General features: G+C 37.5%; 1 protein-coding gene across 4 annotated transcripts in view; it reads right to left on the bottom strand.

Moving 5' to 3' along the window:
* The window catches only part of GABRA2 (gamma-aminobutyric acid type A receptor subunit alpha2), a 128,181-nt gene that overhangs the window by 98,446 nt on the left and 4,425 nt on the right, over positions 1 to 25,310 (bottom strand). The gene's annotated exons all lie outside the window — the stretch shown is intronic.

Raw genomic sequence — 25,310 nt, 5'->3', positions numbered from 1 at the left:
ACCACTTTTAGCTCCACTTCTGGTGAGGATAGCAAGGTAGAGATGCTCAATCACTATGCTCTATACCTGAAACTAATATAACATGGGTGTCAACTATACTCAAATATGATGATGATGACGATATCCAAAGAAGCATACTGGGCGGGGAAGGAAATGACATTTCCAGCCCCATTCACTACGTGTTCATACCTCCCTGAGAGACAAGTAACTTTTATGGCAAGTGAGGTTGGGAGCAAGAACTGAAGATATCAGCTCTGCCACCTTCTCTGGTTTACCATCTACCTGCCTCGGGACAGCCACATCCTGTGTTCTTTTTTTCTTCCCATGACAAGCATACATCAGGCATAAGCCTGTCATCTAGAGACACAGCTGACAGTGTCCCCTTCCGGTTCTACTTTTGGTGGTTCTACACACCTGGAACGGTGACTGGGGTATGTGTGTGCCTCCTCAGGCCCAAATACTCCTTAGGGTGGAGTATTAGGGAGACTGAGGATGACCAACATCTAAGCGATATTCTCCAATCTAGACTTGCCGGTAACAAAACTGATATTCTGTGCTCTTTATGTCTCGGTTTTGAGTTGGGATTTAGGATGGGAAAAAAAGAGTCTTCATACTGGCCTTTTACAAACGCTCAACAGCTGGCAAGGAGCAATTACATGTACTTTTCACCCCAAATGTGAAACTTCATTTAATTAGTGCCTCAGTTTCCTCAATTGTGCATTCAACTAATATTTAATGAACACATAACAAGTGCCAGGCACTGTTTTAGGGTCTGAGCACAAACAATGAACAACCAGACTAAAATGTCTGCATTCACAGAGCTTTCATTCTGTAAAATGGAAATAGTTGTATGACTTATGGTCGGTATGAAGATTAACTGGGTTAGTATATAAGATGCACTTACAGGGGCACCTGGGTGGCTCAGTCAGTCATGCTTCTGGCTCTGGATTTTGGCTCAGGTCATGATCTCATGGTTGGTGAGATCGAGCCCCATATTGGTCTCTGCACTGACCCCGTGGAGCCTGCTTGGGATTCTTTTTTGATGATGATGATATTCTTTCCTCCAGTTAGGGAAGCAATGCCAACCCTAACTGAGCAATTCTTGCTACTAATGCATTCTTCTTTCTCTGTGATTATCTCTGAGTTTCAGAGCCCCAGGATGTAATGATGCTTCTCAGGTGAAAATATCTTCTAACTCCTGATTTCTCAACTACACTTGCAAACCCTATGCTTGGCTCCTTAGAGGACACTGCTGATTAATATACCATGCTGGGTCAGGGGAAATATTTTTCTGACTTTGAAAATACAGGACTTTCATTTGGCGTGTGTTTTGTTTTGCAACATTCAAGTAAAACATCCTCTGTATATCATATTTTTAATTGGATTATGGTGGCAATACTGAAAAAATTATTCTCTCATAGTCTTCTTAGGACAGTAGGGCACTGCTAAATAAACACACAACCATGCAGTCAAAGCGGATGTTGACAAACAGAGCTGGCATTTCTTTTTTTTAAACTCATGATCTAGGATTTTATTTAACTGTCAAAGGAACCAGGCAGAAGTGTAGAGAAAGAAGGAGGGGAGAGGAAGGGAAGGGAAAGGAGAGAGAGAAGGAAGGAAGATGTTTGGTGGGTGGGGGGTGGTGAAGATCTCAGAGGCCTTTGTACAATTACTGGCTCATTCAAGTTGTTTTTGCTATTGCAGAGACAGGTCATTAAGCTTCAATGGATTTTCTCCTCTTCCTTCTCAAAAGCTTCATCCCAATCACAGAGCTCAGCAGCCCCTAGGCCTCCCGCCATCCCGCCCAGCACTTTTGCACACAGAACTGGCATTTCTTTAAGAGTATTCTAATTATTATCTCGGTTACACACATTGGCCAGTGAGGGATTCCAGACTTACATATATGCTGGGTTGGTTCTGGTATAGAAATGGCTACACTAACACACTCCTGACCTTAGGTCCACGTACAGCCATGTTCTCCCATGCAACTGGTCTAGATTTGTCTCAGATGGAGCTCTCTGCATACTTTTCTCTCAGAGTCCTTTTATCTACACGCCATGACAGTTATGAGGATCTTATGTAGTAGCTTGGTTACTTGTTAGAATTTGTCCATTTGGATTCCTGTTTAACCATCTGTGACAGATCTATTTATCAGCCACACTAATGTTCTATACAGAAGGACTGATGAATTGTTTTCACAGGTAATGTATTAACTATCAAACACAGCACATTTCTTCATGCATCCATTCAACCACCGAGACTCGTGTTGTTATTTCCAAATGTTGTGATCTGCAATTTTGTCTTCATTTTGAAACAGGAAATCAAAACTTGGAGAACTTGAATATTGTAGTGTACATGGGGTCATAAAGATAATAAGTAGCTGACACATTCACTAAAATATGTTCCTCCTGACCCAAAGTCTATCAAAGTACAGACACTGGTCTGAAGAATTTTGTCAAAAGCTGGCCATTCATGTTTTAAAATCTAATGAAAATAATTCACTGAAAATTTAAGAAGATATTGTGGAACAAATTCCTTATGATACCTAACATTCTTTTATACATTGTCTCCACTTACACTTCAAATTTAAGGAGATATTCTTAAACTACCACTTAATGGGACTTAACATTTCTGACACTTTAGAGCCCACTTTTTATAGTGGCCACTCATGATATTCATTATTCTTAACTCTGTAGGACCCACACAAAGGCAGTAGCAGTCCTGTCACATATAACCGCTAAGTGTCCTATCCTCTACCTGGTTATGTGTTGTATATGTTAAACAACGTATCTACAATTGCCTGTTTCTAATATATTTTTAATAAACCAAGAAATATTTGGAAAACATTTGATGAGCTTTCTGCTGTTGGGAATTCTTTTTTTTTTTTTTTAAAGTAATTACTTTCAGCATGGAAGGACTCCTCACATAGTGACTTTTATTTTTACGTTACAATGCAACGATAAGTGACCTCAAGAGCAGTAGGATCTCCATTCACATCCCTGAAAAGACAGGGGTGGAAAGAAGAAAAACTGGGGAAAACAAGAGTCCCCTCTCCTGTCCTACCAGTTGTGAATGAATGAAACTGGAGCAATGAAACTAGATACAGTGCCTCAGAGCTCTTTGGGAATGTCATACATTCAGGAAATCCAAAAATAATAAAGATTGTATTCCTTGAAGCTCGAAAAAAGAAACTTCATTAAAAAATAAAAAAGGTTTTGTATGGTAAAGGTTAACTTATATTCCATCCAACAAGAAAACACAGTTTAGAAACAGAACTAGATTCAAAAAATCTTTAGATGGTATCATCACAACAAAACCATAAAAAGCTACTAAGCAAATGATTTGGGATTCTTTCTAAAGTTTTAATGAATGGTTATAAGCATCTACCATATGGTTGCTGGTCATTATTAAGAAGAGAGAAATTCAAGTCTTAGCAGACTCACATGCAGCAAAGCTATGGTTTGCCAACGGACAAAGATGATGAAGTTAAACCGGCTTATTCAATTATTAAACATTTGCTGAGTGACACTCTATGCAGGGTGTTGTGCTCAGTGCTGTAAGGATGAAACAATCAAGAAGACTTAGCTCCTACAGTCAAGAAAGTCATAATCTTCTCAGGAAGCTAAGGCATGTACAAAAATAACAATAAATCAGATCTTCCCTATTTAAGTAAAAGTCAGCAATTTTTTTCCACCAAATTTGCCTAAGTCAAAATCCTTTGAGCATCCTTGGCTCGTCTAGTCTAACAAGTTATATATGCACTAACTGCAAGACACATCCATAATCAGGTGTTTTTGAAAATGGGTGAAGCAGCAATGGATACGATAAATGATAAAGCATGGATAATGAATATAAGGAATTAATAAAGTATTTCAAAAGGCCAGAAAGGAGACAGGTGGCAAGGAGAGTGTTAAAAATTAGTGGAGATAGCTAATAGGTAAGCATTAATGGGCAGAGCTAGGAGATGTTTACACCTGCAGAGGTACAGAAGGCATGAAGTCTCCAAGTTAAGAAAAGACTTCAGAAACATGAACACACAAGAGCAGCTAAGTCCCTGGGAATAGACGAGACCACCATCAAGAATGAAAATGAGAGCAAGAAATATCTACATGGATGGAAGGAGAAAGAGAAGTAAGTGGTCATCAGAGAGAAAAGAGGAAGAAACACACGAATAATAACACGACAAGATAATGGCCTACTGGAGAATATATAATGACTTTTAACTAATTTAAAGGTCAATTTAGCAATGGAATGCTTAAAGAAAAAAATGCACTTTATTATATACAATTTCTAATGTGCATTAGTTTAGCCTTTCAACTGTAAAATTAATATTCTGAGATTTCATAAAATATTTAATAAAGATGCAAAACAATTAACAATCTTAAATTGGTTTCCAAAGACATTTATTCAATATAGGCAAGGGTGATAAAAATAAAAATAATTACTATGAATTATCAATAATGCACTTTAAAACTCAGTCATTTCAGAATATGTCATTTTATTCAGATGAATGTCAATTCTGAGCAACAACAGACATCTAAAAAACATTATTAAACCTAATTCAACTTTTCCAGAACAATTTTAAGAGAAAAATGCATTCACATATAATGGCTTAAAACTACAACACCTACAGCTGGTAATCTTGTCACATAAAAAAATAAAATGGAATTTCTTTATCTCTTGCTAAGGCTTAATAAAGAAGATATTTTGAAGATCATGTATCACATCAATGCTGTATCTCATCCTATCCATGGCATGTTACCACCTCCATGAAATGTCCATTCCTACACAATCAGTGGACATATAGTATCCCAAAACTTACAATCAGAGAAATCTAAGTTCAAATCAGAGTTATATACTAATGATTTTGTAGACCTGTGCACATTACTTAAATTGTACGTGTTAACAATTTTCTTACAGATAGGTTTTAGAATGCTAACCTCACCGTGTTTTTATAAGAATTAACTGAAGTGGTGTTTGTAAAGTATACCGTCTAGCACAGTTTAAACAATTCTTAAAAATGGTATGTTTTAATTAGCAATAGGAATTGTATTAATTTTATATTGCATAACAAATTATTCCAGCTTGAAACAACACACATTTCTTAGCTCTGTAGGTCAGTAGCCCAGCTTGGTGCAATTGTGTTCTCTGCTCAGTGTATGGAGCGGAAATCAAGCTGGGCTGTGTTCCTTTCTGGAGTTGGGGGACAGACAGATCAACTTACAAGCTCATTCAAATTGTTCACCAAATTCAGTTCCTTGCAGTTGTAAAGTTAAGGTCCCCATATCCTCGCCGGCTGCTATGTCTCATCCCCTAGTGGCTGTCCATGCTCCTTGCTGTGTGCTCCACTCCATCAGTGGAGAATCTCCTTCACATTAACTCCCTATCCAGTTTGAATTCTCCCTGACTTCTCCACCTCTGGCCTCCAGAACCTGATTTAAAGGGCTTATAAAATTAGGTCAAGTCCACCCGAATAATCTGTCTTTTCTTAAAGATAAAGTGCCATATAACAAAGTCTACTCATGAGACTGGTAAGTTCACAGTCCCAGGGATTTTAAAGGACTTGTAAAACATGCTACAGGAATAATGAGGGACATCTTAGAATTCTATCTACCACCATGGTTGTGGTAACAGTCTTAATAACTGTCTATTGGATAACACTTTCAATCTTTTTAAAAAGTTACCTTTCTTTAAGTTTCGAAGAAATAGGTAATTAGGATGAGAAGCCTAATAAAGCCCCTTATGTTGTCATGCCAATTTAATGTTTACGTATATTTATACACAGGAGATACAACATATTTATGGGAGTTTGAATTTCTAAAGAAAATCCAGAAGAAACTACCTTTTACCTGCCAGCTCATGTTTTCCCAGAAACACCTTCTTCTCCTGTTTTGTTCTACACTTCCATAGACATAATCTTGAAAGCCAGAAATTCCCTTTCATTTGGTTCCAATGTGTGGCAAGAAATACCATGTGATTCACAGATTCTGACAAACCTCTGAAGTTTAATTCTGTAACAAACTTTTACTGGAAAGGTATACCATAAAGGAAAAGTTTAATCACAAGTAACCCTAGGGTAACTAGTTAAAGATCATCCAACTTCATGAATTCTCTTTAAAAAATAGCTACTCATGCCCTATTTTTAAAGGATCTCTCATTTAAATTTGTTATTTCCTAAACTGTGAACAAATCTCCATGGGATGACATATTAGCAAAAACCAAAGGGCAACTGGGAAGTTGGCCACCAAGGAACACCTCCCTACCTCACACCAGACACTCTTATGGGATCATTACACACATAATTTCATTTAATCCTTTTAACATTGCTGTGAATGGTAGTTTTTTTTTTTTAAGGTAATTGATTTATTTTGAGAGAGAGATAGAGGGAGAGCACGAGTGGGAGAGGGGCAGAGACAGAATACCAAGCAGATTGTGTCCGGTCCACGCGGTCAGAGCAAGAGCCGGACCTGGGACTCCATCTCATGAACTGAGATCATGACCTTAGTTGATCTCAAGATCAGACGTTTAACCGACTGAATCACTAAGCCACCCAATGGTAGGGCACCTATTTTAATACCTATTTTACCCATGAAGAAACTGGGGCTCGGAGAAGGTAACTAATGTGTACAAAAACCACATAAATAGAACATTCTAAAGCCAGAATAGAAATCTAGGTTTATCAGACTCCAAAGCCTGATCTCTTTCCAAAGTACGCTGCACTGCCTCATAAGGTTAACATGAGTCAAATAGTGGCAAAAGAAAATGCGTCTAAGAAAAAGGCTTCTTGCATGTAATAATCCTTCATTCCTTTGGCTTTCATAGACTTACACCTTCTTCACATGTCATATTCTTTAAATTTAACTTACAATAAGCCAATAAAGGTGGAAATTTGTATGAATGATTGCATTAATTGCACAAATAATCTAAGTACCACTATACTATGTATCAGAAAACGTTTGAATTATCTACCTAAACCACATGTTTTTCTCGTGTCATCATTAGCTACTCTTGAGCACAGAAACAGGAAAAATTCTGACTCACATCAAGTAAGGGGTAAAAGCAGCAGAGTGAAAATCAAAGATTCTGGCTTTAATTCACCAATGCCCTAAGAGATTTTCTACTAATAAATGTTCTTTCTGTCTCTTCGTATCTAAAGCCAAATCCAAGTCCAGGATGTATGTCAATGTCAAGGCTAAGAAATGTGATAATAAGAACCCCCAAGCAAATAGATGAGTAGTGTTGCAAACCATCCTTCTCTTTCCAGAGGTACTTATCCAGAAGCTAATGGTTACATGATTGTAATAAACAATGACCTCCTGACTTCCAGAGCAGAGATATTCTCATTGCTATTCAGCACCTTTGTTGGATTAGGGAGTTCTTTTTTTTTTTTTTTAATTTTTTTTAACATTTATTTATTTTTGAGAGACAGAGCAACAGAGCATGAGTGCGAGATGATCAGAGAGAGAGGGAGGCACAGAATCTGAAGTAGGCTCCAGGCTCCGAGCTGTCAGCACAGAGCCCGACACAGGGCTTGAACTCACAAACTGTGAGATCATGACCTGGGCCAAAGTTGGATGCTTAATGGACTGAGCCACCCAGGCACCCCAGGATTTGGGAGTGCTTGATTTCTGATTTATCAAAGGCTGTGGAGAAAGATGCATCCATTGGAATGTCCACACTATCTCAACATAATTATGTGACAAAGGGCAAACACTTGGCCTCTGGTTCTTTTTCTTACTAGGAAGGTAAGGGTCACCAAATTACCTACCTCGTGGGACTAATAAAGAGCATTAAATCACAGGTAAAGTGCTTAGCATATTACCTATTACCCAAAACATGTTAGATATTAGTAGTAATTTATTATGATTAGCAATATTTTATAATATTTAATTAACCTCCACAAGACAATTGAGAAATCTGAATAGGCTGCATAATGTTAATAATGGTTGTTGCATAATCTTAACACAAAAAATATTTTAGACTTCGGCTACCCAGGTTTTTGAAATACATTTCTGCAGTTTTGTTTCTGTTTCTTTCTTATGGAACTAGTGGCTCTTCCAGAGCTTTGGTTTCAGACTTAGAATGCAGCGCCCCAAGCACTACAGAAAACAGAACCCACGCCGTCTTCTGTCCATGACCATCGCTCATATGGTCCCCAATTCAGTAACAGCAAGGGCCACTACATTAGTCTACTTTACCGTATTAAGTACAAGCTCATCCTAATGGTTCTAATTTCATGTGCTACTGAATTCAAAGTTTGGCATAGCCACCGAACCCATTTATCAATCAACATTGTTTCTGAGAAAGATGACTCATTGTAAGGGATGTCAGAAGTCTAAGTCACTAAAATTTAAAGATAAAACTGACTGTTAAATGCCTACAACGTATATGGGAACCCAAAACAAGTAACTGTCCTAAGGATGTGTCTATGTATTTTCATATATATGAGTGTCGGATTCCCATACATACTCATTGGCAAATAATGAATTCTAGGTACTATGCCAGCCCCTGAGGACCTAGTAATGAACTGGAATGACGTGGCCTCTGCTCCTTGCCCATTTAATTGCACTCTCCCTGGCAATTACTGTCACAGAGGTTTGAGAATTCAGGCTAACACTTCAATGACTAGCTCCTCTTAAACACCTGCAATTCAGGTTACGGTTTTACAGCCCAAGTGGCAGAACTCTTTATTCCTGGGATCTGGCAGGGGCCCTGAAGGCATATCAAGTCAATACATCAAAAAAGTATTAACAATTAACTAATAAACATACTGTGTATGTTATACACAAAACACAGTTCATAAATTATACATCTTGACAGAAGATATGACCTGTGCCACCAAATGGTGTATTGTGTGTCACGACTGGAGATAGCTGCGCCCTGAGAAATGGGTACTTCTCGCAAGTTATGGTAAATATGAAGCTGCCAAGGATCTTCGATTCTACTTCTGAGTTGTACTTCCCGTCCTCCTTGAAGTTAAGCATGTCTATATGCCTGCCTTTGAGCAAAGGATCTGAGCAGAGGTGATACAGTGTCACATCTGGGCACAACCTCTAAGTAACAATATGAACCACATGTCCTTTCCCTGACACAGCGTCCAGCAATATTTTAGGTGGCGTAAGTCCAGCAGCCTGAGACCTTAAGTGAGGCTGACGTCTTGGACGGCTCAGGCCCTACAGACCCATCCACCCTTAGTGAACAGCGGTAGGTCCTGAGCAAGGTAAATGGGAGAGAAATAACACCTGATGTTTTAAGCTAAGCGTTGTTAATGACGCCTAAGCCAGTTAATTCATACTCATACACTTAGGAAACAAAAGGAGGTCTCTGACCCTATAAAACAGAGCTGGCTCAGAACAGTCGTGCAAAAAAGCCCCTCTTGAAAGTTACTGAGGAAAATGCTGGTAACAGACTGATCCTCCTATACACGTTGACTTCTCACTTTTCACTAAGAGGGCACAAAAAAGTACTATGAGAGAAAAGAAAGAGATACCATCATTTTTAAACAGACACTTGAAGACGCATGATTCAGTCCAGTGAGTCCACACAGACCACCTGCGCCAGAATCAAGAACATTTCATGAAATGCAGATTCCTGGACCCAAGCCAAAACTGATTAAATCTTTGAGGATTTGCTAAATTGGTACTTAACAAATTCCCCAACTGATTCCTTCATAACCTTTATAAAAAATCCTGGTGTGTGGCCAGAGGCTGTAAACTAATAATGCTCAGGTGCGTTTTGTTTGCGATGCACCAAGATTTTATTTGTTTTGATTTGAATTAGAACTGGTTGGCCTTTAAGTATTAAGAAACTTCTCAAAAAACTGGTATTTCCAGCTTTTGAAAACTAATTAGAATATCCGGCAGCTCTTACCTAAAACACTTACGTAAAACTCAGCCACCTTTGCACAAGACATGCACGTGCCTCAGTTCTCTCAGTTCTCGGCTCCGTAACGTCAACTCATTCTTTTATTTGACCTGCCCAAGGGAATAATGGAGTTTGGTCCCTTTATTCTGATTTCTGACTGCCGTGTTTATAGATTGGAAATTGTATTCCAGAAAGTGAGAAAAAGGAAAATCACTGAAGAATGTTGAGCAAAAGAATTCCATAATCAAATTTAACTAAAAAATAAAAAGCTGGAAATATAGAAGATAGACTAGGGCTAGGTTTACATACTCAAGTGTTTGGGGTTGGGGGGACAGCACATGATTTACTGGCCAGGCAGGTGACCTGACTAAGTGACATGGACTAAATGAGATCTCTGGCTAAACGTGAGGGACATACCTCCTCCATTTGGAAAGCTGTTACTTAGTTTCAATTGCTATCATCAATTCAATTTCTATTTCAGTTTCTGTCATCAGGAATTTCAGCCTGGGCTCACCAGCTCTGCGATTATTAAAAGAGAAGACAGAAATCCACATTTTTATTGGAAATGTCCTGATTTCTAAATGCTTTAAGTTGATTATTTATTTTAAACAAAAAAAATAAGCCAATCAATTGGGTTTATATCTATGTATTAGGGGACAGCAGAATTGGAGCCGGGAGACTGGAAAGAAGTCAAGAGCATTTGAAAAATTGTTCTCAATGGATTTTTAGCCCTTGTAGATTGACAAATATGGACTCCATTAAGAACTACAGGATGAAAACCAGTTTTAGGTGACAAAATTTCGCATTTCGTTTCTGGAAGTTTAAGAAATTCATACAAAAGGACACAGTTTATCAGTTCCTCATTAGTTCATCATCTATGCAACAGGTACTATTATTACTATCTCCCTCCTCAAAGCTTTACATGTGGTACTGAGGCTAGAACAAGAGGCAAGGGGTCACAAATCTTTGCCTGTAGAGATCTTAGATTCTAATAGGTGGGGCACCGAGTTACAAAACAGTACATTCATGTTGTGCCAAATATAGTAATGGATGACTTGTTCCATAGATATGTGTTGTATGACAGGGTGAGTCATGTAAGTAGTGACATCTACGCTCGAGCCTGAAGAAAGGAAAATGTATGTCCCAAGAGAAGTAACAGCCTGTGTAAAGGTCCACAGACTCAGGAAAGCCAAATGTATTAAAACATAAAAACTGAAACAAGGAGAGTGAATCTAAACCACTTTGTGAAAGGTAGTGATTAGTAGTGAGAAATGAGGACAGAAAGGTGACCAGAGGCCAGAGTCTGGAGGGACTGACTACCCTACGTGCTCTAGACTTGCTCCTGAAAGTGGTGGGTGGACACAGATGGGAGTCCATCTGGACAATGACAAGCAAATCCACGTCAGAAAACAGCGTCAGAAACAGAGAAAAATCTACATATGGGTCAATATTTGAGGATGTGGAATTTAATGAGAATGTTCTGAGAAAATCATTAAAGTGCTAATCAGTAGGTGTTGAAAGTAAAGAACCTCAGGGAGCACATTTAAGAAGAGAATAAAGAGGAACCAAAGAATGAGACAGATCCAGAAGGGTAAAGAGACCAAGAGGAAAGAGTTTTAAGACAGGGCAGATCTATGATATCAAGCAGAGCACAGAAGTCACAGAGGGTGAGCTCTGAAAAGGAGCCGCGGTTCGTATCACTGACACAAAGCGTGCAGAGCAATGTGTAGGAACGTAAACACCAGTATCGGTAAATATAATTTTGTACACTTATCGCTACCTCACTGTGGCAGTCACTTACTTCCTCATCAAACCGTACCCAGCTTTAAGAGAAGCTCTTGATTGAAATTTTCATGCAATGGAACTACCGAGTTTTGTGCAAACTCCTAATTGCTGGCAGTGGGAAAACCCAACAGCCTTTGTACTTTCCTTGGCAGGCCAGACTGGAGCCGTTTAGCAGCCTTATTGGGCTAGCTTGTATGCAGGCTCGTACTCTATTTCTCTACCATAAAGAAAACAATTGGTTTTAGACTTCTGTTCCAAGAACCTTATTTTCTACTCTATTTGCCTTGAAACAAGCCACAAAAGATGAGAGAAATTTCAGATGGTGGGGCCACTGCCGTTCTCAGCTACAGTCTCTCCCTCTTCATGTTGGGGAAACTGAGACACAGAGATGATGACTGGCTTGCTCAAGGTCATAGAGCTTTTATTTTAGAAAATGGGGCTTTTCATATAGAAATAGTGGTTTTTATGCTTTTATACACTGCTTTGCTATCACAGCCTCTTCTGATCAAGGCAGAGGCCCTTCCCCTCTCAGTGTCTTTAAAATTAAAATATAAACAGTTATTTAAGAATTTAGGATCATCCAGGTTTATAACCTTGTCTCTGTCAGGCACTAGAATACAAACCATGTATAATATTTTTTAAAGGAAATCTCACTTTTTATCTGTCCAAAGAGAAAAATTTGAAGCATCTTAAATAGAACATACAACAAGGAGAGGGTTCTATTATATTTTTACCCTGGAGATTACACACGTAGTAAAAGTTTATTTACCACAATTCTATATTAAGGATTAAATTAGTTCTTTTATAATCAATTATTTACACTAGCTTAGTTTACAACCTTCATGTTAATAATATTTTTTCCACAACTAGTGAGTGCTGCAATATCCAACACATTTTAATGAAGCAGAGTTCAAATATCATCATGGCATTACCAGAGATTAGTGTTAATTTTTCAATAAGTATAAGGATACGTTCTTACTTATAGACTATGGTAGAATTAAGGTATACTCATAGCTGATAAAGAAACTTCACTTAATATTATGCAGCATATTCACAGAAATCAGTGGTCAATCTAATAATTTACTAGGAATCTTATGAAAGCATATGATAAGGAATAAATCGGTCTATGATTATACTTTTGATAAAAGTAAGGTTTATCACCACAACCTTTAGAAACAGAAATTATGAATTTCTAATTGTCAGAGTGAAGCATGAAAATAGTAATAGTAGTAATAATAACAACAACAAAACAACATTTAATGAGCACTTAAAGAATCTCCACCTTGCATTATATTCTTTATGAACGCCCCTAATGTTGTACAACACGGTAGCCATAACTGAGTACCTCCTGGCTACTCAAAGTGCAGCCCAGGGACCAGCAGCATTGGTATCATTTAGGAGCTTGATACAAATGCAGCATCTTGAGCTCCACAGGGACATATGGAATCAAAATCTGCATTTTTAACAATCACTATCCAAGTTATTCATATGCAAATTAAAGTTTTTAAATACTTCAGGAAAATCAACTCATTGGAACTCATGTTTTCCATTTTACAGAGCAGGAAATTGAGGCACAAAGAGACTAATTTTTCTATTAGCATCAGTAGATGTGACAGCCATTGCTAGATACATACTGAATATCCAACGCATCTTTCTAATAAATCTCCAATTCTCCCAGATGCTCTCCTAACTTGAAATAGCAATGAGATAAATGTGGAAATCAGCTGCAAGACCTGGGAAGCTTTACTTTTCTAATGAAAGGAACTAACAGAGATAGTGCCATCCCCTCCTTTTATTCCGGCCTTTACCATGGATATGATAGCTGGAGCTGCAGCAGCCATCTTGGGACCATGAGGTGACAGCATAAGGACAGAAGCCAACCCTAAGGAAGAGGAAGTGGTAAAATAAAAACAATCTGGGTTCTTGAGGCTCTTGATGCCATCACTTAAGAACTCAGTCTTCATTTGGAGCCACCTACTTACAGACCTTTGTGAGGAAAAACTGACTCCCACTGAAATCACCATAGATAGAGTTTTCTGTTAGTTTCCGACAAACACATCCCTAACTGATAAAGGCCATAATAATATTGTTTCACCTATATTTTATTGTTTTATTCCAACACTAGGAAGCAAGGTTTCCTTTATTTCCAACTGGCATTAAATCTGCACCCTAAAAAGCCACTCGGAATTACTATATCCTCCTCTAACGTCTTCAAGTAGAAGCACGTAAAGTGTCATCCATCCTCTCTGACCGGGTGGGGGAAATGATAGAAACGACAGGCCATAAAACAGTTCCCTAAAAGGAAGGGATGTGATGAAGAGACATGTGCTTTCCACTCCACTAACTTTCATATCCACTCACTTAAACACGCACCTGCCCACTTTGCTTAACCTCCCAGCTGGTCCAAGGCAACAGCAACAGCAGCAGAAATTGCAGCTGCCCTCTGCACCTGGTGGCAATCAGATGTCTGAGAGGAAGATGCCCGTATTAGAAGCTGTCGCCAAAAATGACAAGGTCTAGATTGGGTGTGGCAGCAGTCAAAGGAGAGTGACAAAGGCGGGCAACAGCAGTGTAACACACAGAACTGCATCGAAATGTATGCATTTCTGAGTCAGCAGCTGGGTCCCAGGGGACTTGCCATCACCCCCGTATTTCACGGAGAGTAATGTAAATCTTAAATGACCCACCCTGCCTGCTAGAGTTATGTATGAGTCATTCCATCAGCTTGGTGGCAGCCAAAAATACCTCCAAGAGCCCTTCAGATTATCTGGGAACCTTGAAACAAGGAAAGTTGAAAAGAAGTCGGCTGCACCAACAGTCCCCTCACTCCTTTATCTGCCTGGTCCTCTCCTTTAAGAATTCAGACACTGTTACTCGAATTCATCTGTTTCAAGGATAATGAGTCCATTTTTTTTATGTTTAATCTATTTTAAAGGGTGACATATTCTAATATAAGCACTGCTAATCATATGGTTCCAAATATAGCTTTCTTGTTAGTTATCTTTGATCCTACAATTCTGTTACCCTTATTAAGGCAAAAGCTACTCAAAATGATGAAAGGATAGCTTAGTTTTAATTCTTAGTATCGAGGGACTTGCTGTTCTCCCAGCAATGCCCTAATGATGACTTCTTTTTAAATGGGTCTACATTCACCCCCATTCTTTTATAACATTTTCACCACCTAAAACCAGCCCATTTACTCTCCTAAGAGTGTAAAGTTTCTCTTCTTCTGATATCTGCTGGACAGATTCTTTTGCTGTTCTACAAAGCATGATCATCAGCCTCACATTTTTTGCTTCAATGATTATCTTCTCACATGTCCTAGATAACTAATTAAATCTACCCTCCCATATTCCCCTCTACCCGACCTGAACACCAGCCTTGTGATTCCATTTTCTTTTAATTAAGACTTCCTCTCTCTTAGTATCCAAACTTTAATCTTCCTTGTAAACCTAGCTGGCATTTTAGCCCACTCTGTCCTTTCTTGAGAAATTGGAGAGTTTATGTAATCTTGGTAACAAAAATGAATTTGTTCTATGTACCCTAATTTTCTGACTATGGCTGATTTGCTTAATTTCCACTGTAAAGGCTTCTAAAGAATTCATATAATTGAATATATTTGGACTCTCCAACCCAAATATATGAGTAGGAAGTCAGCATCTTGCTTCAAATGCTGAAATCTTCTTATGAGGAATTAGAGGTAAAATGGACCTTTCATCTTTTTCTAAAAGCCCCCCAGTGACACTCTCTTCCTCTCCAAACCACTCCTCCAGTTCAAGTCTGGAGATCTTTTAGGTCCCAGAAAACTTTTTAACATATACCATTCTAAAACCACCTGATCCTTTTACCTTCTTAATGAAAATCAAATGGTTCCCAAATACTTGCTAAAATACCATAGGCATCCCAAAAAACATAATCTAAATATGGGCTTGGGGATGCTATTAAAAGATACTGTATATGTGTATATATATAAATTTATATATTTTTTTAATTTACTATTTTATGAGAGAGAGAGTGAGAGCATGTGCTCTCACGAGAGGGAGAGGGAGAGAGGGAGACAGAGAGAGAACCTTAAGCAGGCTCAACACTCAGTGCAGAGCCCAACATGGCCTTGAGATCATGACCTAGGCCAAAATCAAGAGTCAGATACTCAACTGACTGAGCCACCCTGGCGCCCCAACGTTAATAATTTTTATCCTTTCTTCAACCTTCCTTAACCTTGTGACATAACTCTATTCTTCTATTCAGACACAAAATTCAATTGTACTACTCATTATATCATAATCATGAAATATCCCCCAAATCGATTACAATTTACTAACCACCTCCACAAAATAGTTGAAATAGCAGTTATCTTCTTTTTGACATATATTTTTCCTATGGCTACTATATCAAAAGAAGAACAATACTTTTTCTTTTATTGTGTTTTAAATCAAATTAACAATGCCCTAACTGAACATATCCTTGAAGAATGCTGAAATACTTTTATGCAGAAAGAATGTCACCGCACATGTTCCTGGAACAATCTTTGTACTACATTTTGCATTCATTCCCCTAAAAAAGAACTAAGATCCCAAATGTTAATAAAGATACTTTTGAAAATGATGCTTTTATAAGAGTACTATTTTTTTAATTTTATGTGAAAACTTTTTTTTTTGTTTTGACATACTTTAAATATTGAAATAAACAAGAAGGAACATAAAAGGATAAAATAAAAACCAACATCACAACTTAGGCCAAGTTAAGACCTCATATGAACTCATATTTTTCTACATGCTAGTTTTTCAGTTTATTAAAAAGGTAAAATGAAAACATACAAAGATATCAAATTACTACTTAATCGAAGTTACTAAAAATGCAATAAACTAGTGGAAATTTGAGAGATCTACATTTTATGGTAAGTGATATCCTTAATTTTACAAGCTTCTATATGAAATACTTTTAGATTTAAACATTAATTATATTCTTATACATTACTTTTAAATGATAAGTTCTGTACCTCAAGGGATGAGGGTATTTCAAGTTAAAAACAAGTTTTCGGAATTCTGTGTTGGGTCGGGACCATTAAAAATTCAAAAGAAATAAACTGAATACTCATCACATTACACATCATGTAATTTATATTTTTTATTTCACAGGAAATGTCTAGTTATTATTTAACTCATCTCTAGCTCAAAAGAAATTAAAATAAGGCAGAAAGAAAAGTTTTCTTTACAAAGAGAACTGAGAAGGGACCCCTGCGTGGCTCAGTTGGTTAAAAGCGTCCGACTTCGGCTAGCTCATTATCTCATAGTTCGTGGGTTCGAACCCCACATCAGGCTCTGTGCTGACAGCTCAGAGCCTGGAGACTGCTTTGGATCCTGTGTCTCCCTCTCTTTCTGCCTCTCCCCCACTTGTACTGTTTCTCTCTCTCTCAAAAATAAATAGACATTAAAAAATAAAAAAAAAGAGAGAGAACTGACAATTGTCCAGAAATTTCAACCGGAATTAACACTTACCTTACTACCTCTGAGAAAGCTTTTCTTAACATAGATACCCTCAACACCTCTGCTACACACGCAGAAAGACATGCTTTCTGGATGTTATACTCTTCTACAGATAAAATTCTCAGTCTGACAGTAAATATACCCCAAATCACTCTTGCCACTATGAGAAAAGACAATAATGTCCAAGAAAGAAAACACAGGGTAGTTATACAGTATTTTTAATTAGGCAGGGAAAGAAGAAACCAATGTCTACAACACTTGAAAGGCAGAAAGCCCCCAAATATGGTGTGAAATGAATTTCCGCAAAGTCTAGGTCTTATTCATCAAAATATTTCCAGCATTTCAAACAAAACCCAGAAAATACTTGGCCGTTAGCAAGAAATAGTTGAATGCATGAATCATGTTATAGACATAGAACTTGGCCAACTCCAGTTATAGTACAAGAAAAGTGATTTCTTACATCTCTAAATTTCAATAGCATGTTCTTATAATGAAACATATGTTGTACTATTTCAAGCTATTTCGAGAATCATAGTATATCTACCTTATCTGTCCTCCAAGGGACTTCAACCACCGGAGACCAATACCTCACCCTGTACATCTTTATATTCTGCAGAATGTCTGACACATCATCAGCCTTCAATAGACATGGATTAAGAAACAGAATACTAGAATAATTTAATTTGACTCTTTCCATGTTAACACACTGAAAAGTAATGATTTGCTGACTGGCCAAGCTGTTCACTTGGCCACCTCCACTACCAATATAGATTTCTACAATATGATTGAGCTGTAGCAATCAAAAAATAACACCAAAACAAATGGATCGGTCATGCTTATGGTCCAATTTATCCACTGTGTTAAGGGGGTACAAAGAGAAACACTGATTGCACCTGAGCTTAAATGCTAGTGAGAGGCATGCTTGTGCCTGAAAAAACAAAAATAACAGTCCCTCAAAATTATGACTGAGAGCAATGCTTTTCCAGCAGTGATGGTTGAGAGAACAAACTGCTATTAACCAAGTACGTTTTAAGTTGAAAACAAAGCCTTGGTTTACGAAAACATGAGCAGTATTCTCTTGGTCATGCACTTCAGTGATGTCACCATGAGTTTTGCTGGAGAGATGCTGTTTGGGAAGAAAATGCCACCATCTAATCCAATGCATACCTCTGCTGCCGTGTATCCAGTTTGCCTTTCCTATCAAATAAATCACAAGCTGTGTACCTAGTTCAAATAACGGACCAAGAAAGAGTTCTGCAAAACCACCTCAATCTAACCATTTCTGAAGAAGCCTGTCTTGGTAGCATTCTCTGCCGGGGAGTGGACAAGCAGCACAGCGTTAGGGAGGGTGTGCAGAAATGCTAAGATGTTCCTCAGTCTTGCCTCGAAATACTGAGAAGAATACAGAAACCTGTACATAACATTACCATGCTTCCAGTTTAAGGTAGCATGCATTGTGGCGAAGCCCATACTATGTCCACACCGGAAGGAGAACACCGCAAACAGACCCCAGACAAAATTGAAGGAACTGATTTTGGAAGTCAGACCCAGAGTTTCCAGCCTCCCAATAGCACCCCACTTCAAGCAGCCGAGTACCTTTCTGCTTTTTTGTGTTTCGTGCCTCCGATAACTTTACACAGGAAATGACAATTGATAATGGCCCTCTGCACTTTTAGCAAAAATTCTTTTCCACACTTGTGTGAAATCTCCCCAACTTATTTCTATTTTCTCATTCATGAAATAATCAAATGCACTGTTCCCTGTGACCTTTAGGCAAACTTAAGTGAGTGGAGAAGACAGTAGCCGAGAGCACTGAAAGACTGAAATCTTCTTTTGCCTACAGCTTATTCTGAAGGATATCCTACTCCAGCACTGCAGGGAACCCCAGGAGCCTGAGTTAGAAGGGAAGAGAGATAAGATTCTCAGCTGCCTCAGGCCTCTTTGGGAACGTCGGTCCCAACCACAGCCGCTGAATGAGGAGAATGCCAAACATCACAGCTTTACAGAGAGCAGAGACCCCAGTAATGGCGTTTACTCTGTCTCCATCTGAGACAAGAACTTCTTATAACAGGCAATCTCTCTTTTCCTGCTCATCTCGCAATCCACTTTTCCCCCCTCCCCCACTTCCAATTCTGCCTAGAGATTTCAGACTATTCTTCGTGCGTTCCTTCAGTCCCAGTGGCTCCACCGCCCGTCACTTCCTAAGACACTGTCAAGCATCAGACATATACTCTGTGGCTGCAAGACCCACTCGAGAGCAATTGCCATCCAAGTACCTAGCACATCCCAGGTTAGATTGATGGACATGCTTTCAGTTTTATGTCCCTAAAATCATCATTAATGTTATATAGCAAAGTTTTACTCTGTAAAATATATCTTTTTCTCCTACAGGCAAACTCATCACCATGAGTTGATGATGCCAAATTATTACATGTCATGATAATAATTATAAAGAGCAATACATATGTCATACCTCTTCTGTGAGTGGTTTTGTTTTCAGAGATTCTGTACATATACAAAGGTGTGTCTACAAAAATGAAACTAATCACATAAGAAATATACAACCTCTCCTGTCTTTAAAACTGGGTTATGTGTGCCACAAACTTATCATTTTTTTATGAAGCCATAGCTTTTATAGATTAAGTGAAACAGAGTGATGCCCTGTATCGCATTCTATTATAACAACAGCAGCAATAACACTTACAAGTATTGAGTTGCTATTCTGCTTGCCATATACTGTCCAAAGGATTTAAATGTTAAAAAAAAAAAAAGTCTCTAACAAAACGAGAAGTCACATATTTTTACTCCTATTTTACAAATAAAGAAACCAAAGCAAGGAGAGATTGAGTAGCATCCTGAAAGTTTTGTAGTTATTTTACAGTGGCAACAGAATTCAAATCCAAAGGTGTTGGTCTCTAGAGGCATTGATCTTAAGCATTACTTTATAAAGTAATAATACCATGCTGTTTTGAGGACAGAACCCCTCTTAGGTTCTGGGACAGATCAGATTTTTATTTATTAATTTCTCCCACTGAATAGCCTATATTTTATTTTTTATAAATTGGAGAGTAGTAAAATCCATAGAAACATGTTGTCATCCATCTGTCTACAGCCTGAAGTAAATATCCATGAGCAAAGCTGGAAACCGACCCTCAGACCCTAAGCCTACGATCTGACATCATATTTTTCATAGCTTTAAGCATAAAGTTTCTTCAAGGTTTCAGAGTATAAAACAAGAACATGGAAAGAAAAAATCTATCTAGATGACCTCTTCGAAAGAGCTTTTCAAAATGCAGTTAAGCATGGTACTCAATCTAGATTTTCCAGATTGGATCTATAATTTAGATACCAAGCCTTGTCATTTCTAATAGTTGTCACTGTTGAGCATTGTGGATGCTAGCTGTCATAAATGTCCAAGGCCTGTCTACACATTCATTTTTCCAATGACCCCATAAAATTGGTCCAAAACACAAATGCTGCTTTTTATTTAGTTAACAATTTGAAAGCTTCTTATGGAATATAAAAATATATGTGTTATACTCCAAGTTGTTAGCTCTAATGACTAAAATGAAGAGGAAAAACTGATTCAGTTATTAGTTCTAGCTAATCTAAATGCATGGTCTCAACAGATAAGATATCAAGGCAAATCCATCTCAGGTTTCCAGGCTCACAAAGAAGTAAGCCTACCAAATGTACAAGAACTACCAATATTTCCTTGGCACGTTTTCAAAGAACACTACCTCCTAAGATGTTTTTCTTGAAGAATTCTCCTCGTAATCCTAGCAACACTAACACTTATCAATTGTATGTCACATTACGCTCTCTTAAGAATTTTAATTTACTTGAACCACATCACATTTCTGTGAGATATAAACAGACTAAGTGGATCCTCTCTTGCCATTTCATAGATGAGTAAATTAAGTCACATATGGGATAAATGAATCACCCCAAATCACACAGTTCAAAGGCAGAATCACAACTAACATAAGTCAGGCTTTGAGTAACTGGGGTTATAAAAGCTCTAATTCACCAAGATGTCATCCCAAAATATGCTGATGCTAATAGTGGAAGGTCAGTGTGTGAATTAAATGATAACTGCTCCACCAATTTTAAGGATAAGGTAAGTTCTATAGTTGATTCTTTTCATGGCAGCACAGTATAAATAATAATAATAATGATGATGATGATGATGATAATAATAATGATAATAAAGTACATGAATAAAATTAAAATCCTTCAAGAAATATTTCAGTGCTTACTATATGCCAGGTCCTGTTCTAGATGCTGGGAACAGATGATGCACCAGTGAATAAAGCAACAAAATAGACAAGAATCCCTGACCTCAATGAGCCTACATTCCAGCAAAAGAGACAAAAATAAGCAATTGCCACTAAAGTAATAAAGAAATAAATTATTCTATATATTAAAATAAGGGGGAAAAATAAGCTGGTTAAGGGAGATTAGAATTATTAAGAGGTAGCCAGGTTATAGTATTTATTTGTTTGGTCAGGGTAGGCCTCACTGAGGAGGAGAGATCAAAGGACACCCAGGGAGAGAGTAGTCAGAGGAAAAGCTCCAAAGAGTATCCTGGTGTGTTCAAAGAACAGAAAGGAAGCCAATGTGACTGCAGCAGGATGAGCAAGAAGGTGAGTTGTTGTGAGGTCAAAGAAAGAATAAGGAGACAGATCATCATGCACGGCCTTGGAGACCACCACAAGAAACCCAATTTTTATTCTGAATGAAGTAGAAACGATTGCAGAATTTTGAGCAGTTGAATGGCATGATACAACTTAAATTTTAAAGAAACTCCATTGTTAATCATAAAATATCTTAAAATTTTATCACTCAATGTATTTTTAATTTTTTTATGTTTATTTATTTTGAGAGAGAGAGAGAGACAGCACAAGCAGGGAAGAGACAGAGAGAGAGGGAGAGAGACAGAGAGAGAGAGAATCCCAAGCAGGCACCACTCTGTCAGTGAAGAGCCCCATGTGGGGCTCGATCTCATGAACCACCAGATCATGCATGACCTGAGCCAAAATCAAGAGCCAGATGCTTAACCGACTGAAGCACCCAGGTGCCTCTTTCATTCACTCAATGGATTGTATGACCTTCATCATATATATGAATCTCATTTACCTTCCTCCGTTCAGCATAAAAAACCATTATTTCCATTTTCCCAAGGGAAATCCCAAGGCTCAGAATGTCTAAGGAACTTGGCCAGGGTAAAATCTAGTAAGTGGTCGAGCCAAGTGAAAAGAACAATTTTTTTTTAACTCGCAGTCCAAAACCGAGTGTGCTTTCCTATATAGTGATTTGTATTAGTTATAAAGGAAAGAAATGATAATTGAAATTAATTATCCAGATTTTTCATCAATAGAGATGTTCTGTTTGATATATTAAAACTGAATCAAATACATATTTTCCTTCTTATTAATTTCTGGGACATAATGACACAAGTAATTTCCTTGGACTTTCTATGTGAAATGACATATGAACAAGCAGGAGAAGAATTTTGGATGCAGAAGTAATCACAATAATGATGTAAATTTACAACAGTACATTTAGAAAGTTTCTGAAAGTCTTTTAGGTACTGATATTTATTAATTCTCTACCATATGCCAGGCACTGTGCTAACTTCTTAGCATATATCATCGTACTTAATATTCATCAAATGCTCTAAGAACAGTAATCACACTCTATAGATGACAGATGTGGACCTAAAGAGGCAAAGTATTGAAAGGTCATTGGACCGCTCAGGACCAGAGCTGGGATTTTACCTAAATCTCCAAAATCTAAAGCTAGGTCTTTACTAAGCCTCGTTACCTTCCTGTAGCATGCTGCCCAACATATCACTCAACATTCCTAACCAAAAGGTCAGCCAAATATGGATAACCCCATTTTACAGATGATGAACTGGTCATAGAAAAGTTAGTCAAGCAATCAACATTTATTTGATGGCCACAATATGCAAATCAATATTTAGTTGCTGAGAGCATAGAGGATTTATGATACAATGCCTTGCCTCAACGAGCTTACAATCTTGTTAAGGTAACAAGAGGCACACAAAAAGGTAATAAATAATCCAAGATAGCACATAATAAGTTTCAGATGAGATATAGAGCCAACAACTGCTAAAGAAATTCAACAGAGAGAAAATTGAATCTGGGTGTTTCAATTCACTTAAGAAAGATCTTTACTAGAGGACCAGTGTTGAGGTGGTCTTTATAGAAAAAGGGTTTCCATCATCAAAGATGATGAGAAAAACACTTCCAGTGAGAGGAAATAATACGACCAAAGGCCAAGGGAACAGATGTGAATGGATTATCAAGAGAAGATGAACAAATGCATCTGAAGTGCAGGATGAAAGGGAGGCAAAATACAAACGAAATCAGGAAGTAGAATGTAGAAAACCTTACTTAGCAAACTAGGAATCTAAGGGAGGAGGGACGAACTAGATCTTTGTTGAATTCCTACTATGGGGCACCGGCTTTGTATGTACTTTTTGTTTATAGAATTCTCTCAACAATCCTGTAAGGCAGAAAGGTAGCTGTGTCATGGCCCTTTTAGATGAAAAACAGTTGATCTGGTGCAGAAAACATGGGGGGATCAAGAAAAGATGATCAAGAAAAGAGAGGGATATGTGGAAAGCATTGTAAGAATTGTAAAAGAATTGTAAAAGAAAACTATCTGAATGGGAGATATTAGCATATGCCCAATATCAGAGAAGGATTGAGGAAGACCCTAGACAAGAAGAGCTGCTTAGTCTATTGCATTAATGCAAATAATACAGTGACAAGGATCTATGCTTCAGTGGTGACAATGGAAGTAAAAAAGAATGTAAGAGATATTACAGAAAAAAATATGAAGAGCTAAGTGGCAATAGCCACGTCCTGAAACAGGTAGTTTCTACTCCCCAACCACACACCCACAAGGTAGGTATTTCCCCTAAGAACTCACAGAGACAAAACTCAAGGTCTTGCTCAAATACTGAGATTTTTGACAGCACATAATTTATTTTAAAAAATAAAATCTATGATTTAGGACAAACGTCTGCCTTAGTGTAATCTTCCTCATAAACCACCAGCTTGGCAATAGTTCATTTCCATATGCTAACATGGAGACTGATTCCTTATATTCATGCTCATTAGAGATATTAATTACTAAAGAAGCATTATTTTCCTTTTAGTTTTTTTTTCCTTTTAGAAAACCAAGTGTATAATAAACAACTGAGTTTGCTCTGAAAAATACAATAGGCCTTATTTCTGAACATTATTCCTCCCTGTACTTCTCCTAAAATGAGAGGTACCTCTCAGGGATTCCAAGAAAAATTAACTGCATTAAATAGTATACTATTTAACAACAAGTTGGGTCTTTTCTGACTTTTTCTGACTCCTGGACAATCCAAACCATACACTGGCAAATATATATAGAATTAACAACAACCTAGATTTTTCAAAGAAAGTATTTACATAAACACCTAGGCATTAATCAATATGCATCTTTACAAGCAATTTAATATTACAAAGTTGTCAGCCTCATAATAAACTAGCTAACTATATGACTATATAAATCTTTGATTAGTGCCAATTGTCCAACTAATTTTCCTTTATTTTTAACTAACAGTTAACCTGAACATCCAAGTAAGTATAACATACACGTGTGAAATGTGTGTATGTATAATTGAAGAGTAACAATATTTTGAGTCAGAATCCTTTAGAAATTACACACCTACTTTACTTTTACCTAATTTCCTTAGTATCACCTAAGGATAAATAGAAGTTAATTAAAATTTAACATATTTTAAAAAATTAATATATTAGCCAAGCCTAATTTCCTTTATCTTTATGGATTAAAACAGATTTGTTTTTCTGAATTGAAAGTTAATGTTTAAATCTGAAATCAAACTATGCCAGTCCAATAAATTTAGGCCTACAGCCAATGTATACCTGAAATGTCTTTGAGAGTTTCAAGACCGCCAAACCTGTGCTGTACTTTAGAAATACCATAAGCATGGATAAAGAAATATCATCATAGAATCCTAAGTTGTGTATTTGTTAAAATATAACCCTAACATACTTTTTATTATGTGCCTCATTTCTTCATATCTGTACCGCTGTGAAAATAAACGTCTGTAAAATGTGAAGATACTACACGAGCATGTCTGCCCAACAA

The sequence above is a fragment of the Neofelis nebulosa genome, chromosome 3 (assembly GCF_028018385.1).
Source record: "Neofelis nebulosa isolate mNeoNeb1 chromosome 3, mNeoNeb1.pri, whole genome shotgun sequence".
Taxonomy (NCBI): domain Eukaryota; kingdom Metazoa; phylum Chordata; class Mammalia; order Carnivora; family Felidae; genus Neofelis; species Neofelis nebulosa.
The sequence above is the reverse complement of the archived record's forward strand: the minus strand, read 5'-3'. Positions and strand labels throughout refer to the sequence as shown.